This window comes from Lathyrus oleraceus, chromosome 1 (genome assembly GCF_024323335.1).
Source record: "Lathyrus oleraceus cultivar Zhongwan6 chromosome 1, CAAS_Psat_ZW6_1.0, whole genome shotgun sequence".
Lineage (NCBI taxonomy): Eukaryota > Viridiplantae > Streptophyta > Magnoliopsida > Fabales > Fabaceae > Lathyrus > Lathyrus oleraceus.
In genome coordinates this window covers 200,083,085-200,090,058 of record NC_066579.1, presented here as the reverse complement: position 1 = coordinate 200,090,058, position 6,974 = coordinate 200,083,085, and the positions used below count along the sequence as shown (strand labels likewise).

At 40.4% G+C, this 6,974-nt stretch overlaps 1 non-coding gene across 1 annotated transcript; it reads left to right on the top strand.

The window, feature by feature from the left end:
* The first annotated feature begins 6,561 nt into the window (after positions 1-6,561).
* LOC127116336 (small nucleolar RNA R71) lies at positions 6,562-6,668 on the top strand. Its single transcript, XR_007801287.1, has one exon. It is a non-coding gene; the product is annotated as a small nucleolar RNA R71 (small nucleolar RNA).
* The last annotated feature ends 306 nt before the right edge of the window (positions 6,669-6,974 follow it).

Here is a 6,974-nt window from a genome sequence, read left to right as displayed (position 1 = left end):
ATTAAGCTTGATAAAATAAAATAGTAAAATGAGATAAAATAAAATAAAACAAAATGGACATAAAAATATAATAATAATAATTCATATATATATATATATATATATATATATATATATATATATATATATGTATGTATATATATATGTAAGCATAAAGTCACGGGTTGAGAGATCCGTGTGTGTGTGTGTGTGTGTGTGTGTGTGTGTGTTTGTGTGTGTGTGTGAAGAGTTAGTAATAAGTCACGGGTTGAGAGATCCTATGAAAGAAAAAGTAAGCATAAAGTCAAAAGGAACAATAAAAATAAGCATAGATAATAAATAACTGGAAATAGGAAAATTAAACGGCATCTCTCGATTGGTGATAGCATCAATGCTCAAAGTATAGTGGAGTATCCTCGACTTCGTATCCTCGAAGCTCTGCGATCTGGTGTTGGAGGTCGCCGATCTCATCATTCAGTATATTAGCTTCAGTGGCATGTGTGGTGACTGATACTTCGACCTGCAAAGCAACGTCAGCGAGCTCTTGGCGGAGCTGGGCTATCTCCATACGGAGCTTAACCAGCTCAGACTACATGCTTGGATTCTGAAGACTTGGATTATTGGTGAGCACTTTTATTCTGATAGGTGCGATTTTCGATTCGTCTACTGTCTCTCCCTGCCCTTCTATGGCATAGGCCCAGTTGGCCTGATCATAAACACAAGTTACCTGAGGATCCGGTAAAGTAAATTAATGAATAGTCTCACCCTCGATCAAGAGCCTGTATTTATCCGGTTGGAAGGAAGATCTCCTCATGAGGCCACTGTCCAGACAGAAGTCAATATCCATCAAGGTGTAGCTGCAGTAAGACGTCAGGTGAATTAGTCTTCTATCAAGTCCCAGGGTGGAGGCTATATGAGTCACCGTGCTTCTAACGTGTATAGGGCTCACAGCGGAGCGAGCATTAAGATAGAGACTCTCGATCAGAAAAGCTTTGCAATCTACTGGGCGTGACTGAGTGGTACAGTACATGAAGAAGATCTCTTCAGCACTTACATGCGTATCAGGGTCACTCTTCCTCGGGAAGGTGTGGGAAATAATCATCTGAAAGTATCTAAAAGCAGGATTGTGAATCTTGTTAGAGATTTGGGTGGAAGGGTCAGGGCTACCTCCACACGTAATGTCACTCCAAAACTTCTCAACGTCTCGGCTCAGGAAATAGCTCATGGGGAGCTCAGATGAGGAATCATATATGGTCTGAAATCCAAGTAAGTCACCGAAACGCTTGTGGTTGAAGGTGTATTATGTCCCAAACAACCTGAAATTAATGTAGCCATCATCACTAGCGTGACCAACATAGGGCTCGTAGATCAACGAGCTCAAGAACTCCAAAGTGAGGTTCTTGTAAGTCACATGCATCGCATCAGTATATTCATCCCATTGCAACTGATTGCACAAATGCCTGACACTAGGCTCAATGCCTAATGCCTCCATGCAGCTCGAGTCAGGATATCTGGTGGGCAGCATTGGACGCTGGGAAAGCATGGCGTAGCGCTGCTCCTGAACTGGGTCACGAAAAATCACTAGCATAGTGTCGAAATTCTCCATCCTACAAAGTTAGGTTAAAAACAGAGGACACCTGAAATCGCAGACATTGTAAATGTTAGTCTAAACATAGATATACATATATATAAAACAAATAAAAATATAAATTGAAATAGTAAAAGTAAAGAAAAGGAAAATAAATCATGGGTCGCCTCCCATGCCGCGCTTGTTTAACGTCGTTAGCTTAACGATTCGAACTTTATATATCAGAGGTAGGAATTGGAGGGTCGATCAGAGTATGGCCAGGGCATTCTGTGGGGATGTCACCTCCTTGATATTGCTTCAGTCTTTGTCCATTTACCACAAACGGATTACAGGAATTGTTCCGGATTTCAACTGCTCCAGATTTTAGGATTTTGGAAACCTTAAAGGGGCTTGTCCATCTCGAACGCAGCTTACCTGGAAAAAGTCATAATCTCGAATTGAAAAGGAGGACATAGTCGCCTATATTAAATTCCTTTTTCACAATCCTTTTGTCATGCCAGACTTTGGTTCTTTCTTTATATATAACGACATTCTCGTAAGCATTCTGTCAGAGTTCCTCCAATTTGTGGATATCGAGGATTCGCTTCTCGCCAGATGCTAGGTAATCCAAATTCAGGGTCTTGATGGCCCAATATGCATTGTGCTTGAGTTCAAAAGGTAAGTGGCATGACTTCCCGTAGACTAACTGGTATGGTGTAGTTCCAATAGGGGTTTTATAAGCAGTTCTGTAAGCCCACAGTGCTTCTGTTAGCTTTTCAGACCAATCTTTCCTAGATATTGAAACAGTTTTCTCCAAGATCTGCTTAATCTCTCTGTTAGAAACTTCCACTTGACCATTAGTTTGGGGATGATACGGTGTTGCTACTCTGTGTTTTACTCCATACTTTCTTAAGAGTTTATCAAATATCCTGGATATAAAATGCGATCCACCATCACTTATGACAAGTCGTGGTACTCCAAATCTGGGAAAAATGTTATTTTTAAACATCTTGATGACTACTCTTGTATCGTTGGTGGGTGCGACTATAACTTCTATCCATTTGGACACATAGTCAACGGCTACCAATATGTACTTGTTTCCCATCGAAGATGGAAAAGGTCCCATGAAATCAATACTCCAAACGTCAAATAATTCCACTTCTTGGATGTTCTTCAAAGGAATTTCGTCGCGTCTTAAGATGTTTCCAGCGCGCTGGCACCGGTCACATTTGACAATATAAGTATGGACATCACGCCATAGTGTTGGCCAATAAAGACCATCTTGAAAGATCTGTGTGTATGTCTTGGATGTGCTTGAATGTCCACCATAGGGCGAAGAGCGACAATGCTCTATGATATTTCTTACTTCTTCTTCCGGGACGCAATGTCGAAATATGTTATTTGTTCCTCTTTTGAAAAGGAGTGGTTCGTCCCAATAGAAATGTCTTATACCTTTAAAGAACTTCTTCTTCTGTTGATAGTTGAGGTCAGGTGGTATGATATCGGCGGCTAGATAATTCATAAAATCGGCGTACCATGGTACTCTGCTAATTCCTGAAATTGTCCCAAAGTTGTCTCTATCGGGTTCAAGGGGAACGCTATCTAACTTAGCTATCAATCTGTCATAGGTGAAATCATCATTTATAGGTAAATGATCTGGCTTCAAATGCTCTAGTCTGGGAAGATGGTCAGCAACTATGTTTTCTGTTCCTTTTTTGTCTCTAATATCTAAGTCGAATTCTTGTAGCAAAAGAATCCATCTGAGTAATCTAGGTTTCGCATCCTTTTTGCTTAGAAGGTAATGGATAGCTGCATGGTTTGTATAGACTATAATCTTAGATCCTACAAGATAAGACCTAAATTTATCGATTGCGAAAACTACAGCTAGGAGTTCCTTCTCTGTTGTTGTATAATTTAATTGAGCGGTATATAGGGTTCTACTAGCGTAATATATTACATGTAGTTTCTTATCTTTTCTTTGCCCTAAAACAGCTCCTATAGCGAAATCGCTAGCATCACACATTATTTCGAAGGGTTTAGTCCAATCCGGAGGTTGTAAAATGGGTGCTGAAATTAGTGCTTGTTTTAAACGGTTAAAGGCTTCAATACATTTTTCATCGAAAATGAATTCAATGTCTTTCATCAGAAGGCCGGTCAGGGGTTTCGTTATTTTAGAGAAATCTTTTATGAAGCGTCGGTAGAAATCGGCGTGTCCAAGAAAACTACGGACTTCTCTAACTGTCTTAGGAGGGTTAAGGTTTTCTATAACTTCTATCTTTGCTTTGTCGACCTCAATGCCTCTTTCAGATATTATATGTCCTAACACTATGCCTTCTTTAACCATAAAGTGGCACTTCTCCCAATTTAACACAAGGTTGACTTCTATGCATCTCTCTAGGATTTTCTCGAGGTTAATGAGGCAATTCTCAAAGTCGAACCCACATACCGAGAAATCGTCCATAAATACTTCCATAATTTCGTCGAGATAATCTGCGAAGATTGACATCATACAACGTTGGAAAGTAGCTGGCGCATTGCAAAGTCCAAACGGCATTCGTCTGTAAGCAAACGTTCTGTAAGGACAAGTGAAGGTTGTTTTCTCTTGATCCTCGGGGTGTATGGGTATTTGGAAAAATCCAGAATATCCATCCAGATAACAAAAGTAAGAGTGTCTAGCAAGACGCTCAAGCATTTGATCTATAAATGGAAAGGGGAAATGGTCTTTCCTAGTTGCCTTATTGAGCTTCCTATAATCTATGCACATACGTCATCCGCCTTCTATACGTTTAGCTACACGCTCTCCCTTCTCGTTCTATACGACTGTCATGCCTCCCTTTTTGGGTACCACATGTACAGGACTTACCCATTTACTATCAGAGATTTGATAAATTATGCCAGCCTCTAGCAGTTTAAGGACTTCCTTCTTGACCACCTCACTCATTACAGGGTTGATTCTTCTCTGATGTTCTCTGGAAGGTTTTGAATCTTCCTCTAGAGAGATCCTGTGCATACACACATATGGGCTTATACCTTTTAAATCAGAGATGTTGTACCCTAAGGCATAGGGGTATCTTCTTAAGACATTCAAGAGTTGGTTTGTCTCGTCTTGGTTTAAGGTGGCACTAACTATTACTGGGCAGTTCATTTCTTTATCTAAAAACTCATATCTTAGGTTCTTGGGTAATTCCTTAAGTTCTTGAGCTGGTTTTTGAGAATTTGGTGAAAGGTATGGCGTAAGATCCAAACATTCGTTGATGTGAGGTTCCGTTTCCTCTAGCTCGTCATCCTTTTCACTCGAGTTTGAAAATGGTTCGATCTGAGGTTCTTCTTGATCAAATTCCCTTATGAATTCATCTATGATATCGACCGCGTAACATGCGTCTCCTAGGATTGGTGCCATCAAAAATTTTGAAAGAATGAACTCGATCTTTTCATCTCCTACTTCGAAAGTTAATTTTCCTCTTTTAACATCTATTATAGCTCCGGCTGTTGATAAAAATGGTCTACCTAAAAGGATAAGGATGTCATCGTCTTCCTTGATATCCATGACCATGAAGTCTGTTGGGATATAAAGTTGAACGATCCTAACTGGGATGTCTTCTAAAATGCCTATATGATACTTAACAGACCTATCGGCTAATTGGAGGGACATCTTAGTTGGTTGTAATTCTCCTAAGTTTAACCTTTTACAAACAGCTAAGGGCATTAAACTCACACTAGCGCCTAAGTCTAGGAAATCTTTGTCGATCACATGACTCCCTAAAATGCAAGGTATAGAAAAACTACCAGGGTCTTTCTCCTTCTTAGCAAGTTTATCCTCGGAAATAAAGTTGCATTCCAAGGGTTTGGGATCATCAAGCCTATGTTTGTTGGTTAAGATGTCTTTGAGAAATTTGACGTAAGACGGAATTTGGGTGATGGCTTCGGTGAAAGGAATCTCTACATGAAGCTTCTCTATTAATTTTATAAATGTTTGGTATTGGTTATTGATTTTGGTTTGTTTAAGTCTTTACGGATATGGGATTGGTGGTTTGTACGGGGGTGGTGGTTTGTAAGTTTTATCCTTGGCTTCTCCTTCTGGGTCGGTTTGTTTTTCGGGTTCGACCGGTTCCTCTTCTTGGTTGGTAGGTATATTTCCTTTAGAAGTTTTGGACTCGCTCATTGCTGGGTTATGAGGCCCTTCGTAAGCGGTCCCACTTCGTAACGAGATAACGTTAGCTTACTCTCGAGGGTTTGGTTGAGGTTGTCCAAGGAATTGTCCTTCAGGTGTAGTTTGTGGGGCTTGGTTTTGTGCTACCTGTGAGATCTGGGTTTCAAGCATCTTGTTGTGAGTGATTATATGATCAACCTTAGTCCCTAATTGCGTTATCAGTTTGTTTACGTGAATGTTCTGGTTTAGGAATTCTTTATTTTGCTGAGTCTGGCCTGATATAAAGCTCTCCATGATCTTATCAAGGTTAGACTTCTGAGGCACAGCTTGCATAGGTTGATTTGGTTTTTGGGCTTGATAACCTTGTGGTCTTTGAGGTGTATAATTTTGGACAGGGTTCTGGTTTTTATAGGAAAAATTCGGAGGATTCTTCCATCCAGGGTTGTAAGTGTTTGAAAATGGGTTACCTTGGGCGTAATTCACTTGGTCGGTATTCAGGTCGTTCAAAAGGTTACACTCCGCCGATTTGTGTCCTTTAGATCCACAGAGTTCACACTCTGTGTGGACTATCGCTGCGGTGTTAGTGTTTGTAGACATATGTTCGACCTTAAGGGCTAAAGCGTCCATTTTTGCCTGCATCATGTCCATAGAGCTTATCTCATGTATTCCACCTTGGGTCTCCTTTTTCTCTATTGATACTCGTTCAGTTCCCCATTGGTAATGGTTTTGGGCCATATCCTCAATTAGGTCACAAGCTTCAGGATAAGATTTGTTCATTAGTGCGCCACCAGCGGTAGCGTCGATGCTCATCTTTGTGTTATAATGGAGTCCATTATAGAAGGTATGAACGATCAGCCATTGTTCTAGGCCATGGTATGGACAAACTCTTAATAGCTCTTTGTATCTCTCCCAAGCTTCAAAGAGTGATTCTCCTTGGTTTTGAGTAAATCTAGTTATTTGGTTTTGAAGAACAGCAATCTTACTAGGGGGAAATATCTAGCAAGGAATACTCTTCTAAGGTCTTCCCAGGTAGTTATTGAGTTAGCTGGAAGTGAATCTAACCATGAACATGCTCTGTCCTTAAGGGAGAAAGGAAATAATCTCAAACGGATCGCATCTGGTGATGTACCGTTGGATTTAAAGGTGTCGGCCAGTTGGATAAAGACTTTTAAATGTTGGTTTGCGTTCTTAGTAGCGAGACCCGCGAATTGGTTCTGCTGCACTAATTGCAGTAAAGATGGTTTTAGTTCGAAATTGTTGGCAGGAATGAGGGGGTTT